Here is a 1,172-nt window from a genome sequence, read left to right on the forward strand (position 1 = left end):
AATCTCTTTCCCCCCAGTCATTTCTTCATATTGGGGAACAAGTAGTAGTCCGAGGGAGCCAAATCTGGAGAATAGGGGGGATGCGGAACGAGTTGGAACCTTAATTCCATCAATTTTGCGGCTACAACTACAGATGAGTGAGCTGGTGCGTTGTCGTGATGGAAAAGGACTTTTTTGTGGGCCAATCGTGGACGTTTTTCTTGCAGCTCGGTTTCCAAACGGTCCAATAACGATGAATAATATGCGCCTGTAATAGTTTTACCCTTTTCCAAATAGTCGATGAGGATTATTCCTTGTGAATCCCAAAAGACAGTCGCCATAACTTTCCCGGCCGAAAGAACGGTCTTCGCCTTCTTTGGTGCAGACTCCCCGCTGGCAACCCATTGTTTGGACTGTTCCTTGGTCTCAGGCGTGTAGTGGTGTATCCATGTTTCGTCCACAGTGACGAAACGACGCTTAAAGTCCTGTGGATTCCGCTGAAACAGCTGCAAACCGTCCTTGGAACACCTCACACGATTTCGTTTGTGGTCAACTGTGAGCAATCGCGGCACCCATCTTGCGGATAGTTTTTTCATGCCCAAATGTTGATGCAAAATATTATGTACCCGTTCACTCGAGATGCCCACAGCACTAGCAATCTCGCGCACCTTCACTCTTCTATCATCCATCATCATATCATGGATTTTATCAATGATTTCTGGAGTAGTGACCTCAATAGGGCGTCCAGAACGTTCAGCGTCACTTGTGCTCATATGGCCACTCCGAAAATTTTGAAACCACTTATAAACTGTTCTAATCGAAGGTGCAGATTCACCATAATGTTTATCAAGCTTCTCCTTAGTCTTCTGAGGCGATTTGCCTTTCATAAAGTAATGTTTTATCAACACACGAAATTCTCTTTCATCCATTTTTTGGAAATCACTCGACTTTCTCGATTCAAACGAATGCCAAACACAGAGAAATAGACCGATCTGGCTGAAACTTGGTGTGTGTTCTTCCAAGAGATGCTACTAACTAAAAATAACCCCGATACGCACCAGTGGTGCCATCTCTCTGACTTTGCACGGACTTTTCAAACCACCCTCGTATTTTGACATTCTCGACATCTTAACAGATAAATAATTGTTTACAGTTATATTTGTTTCAATCTGTTATATGTTTATGATTAGCTT

At 43.3% G+C, this 1,172-nt stretch overlaps 1 pseudogene; it reads right to left on the minus strand.

Annotated features, from left to right (window-relative positions):
- Window positions 1–313: 313 nt before the first annotated feature.
- Window positions 314–955, minus strand: LOC145936283 (protein GVQW3-like; annotated as a pseudogene).
- Window positions 956–1,172: the final 217 nt, after the last annotated feature.

Source organism: Prenolepis imparis, unplaced genomic scaffold (assembly GCF_030444845.1).
Source record: "Prenolepis imparis isolate NDT839.2.m4 unplaced genomic scaffold, iyPreImpa1.0 SCAF_5, whole genome shotgun sequence".
In the NCBI taxonomy this organism is placed as follows: Eukaryota; Metazoa; Arthropoda; class Insecta; order Hymenoptera; family Formicidae; genus Prenolepis; species Prenolepis imparis.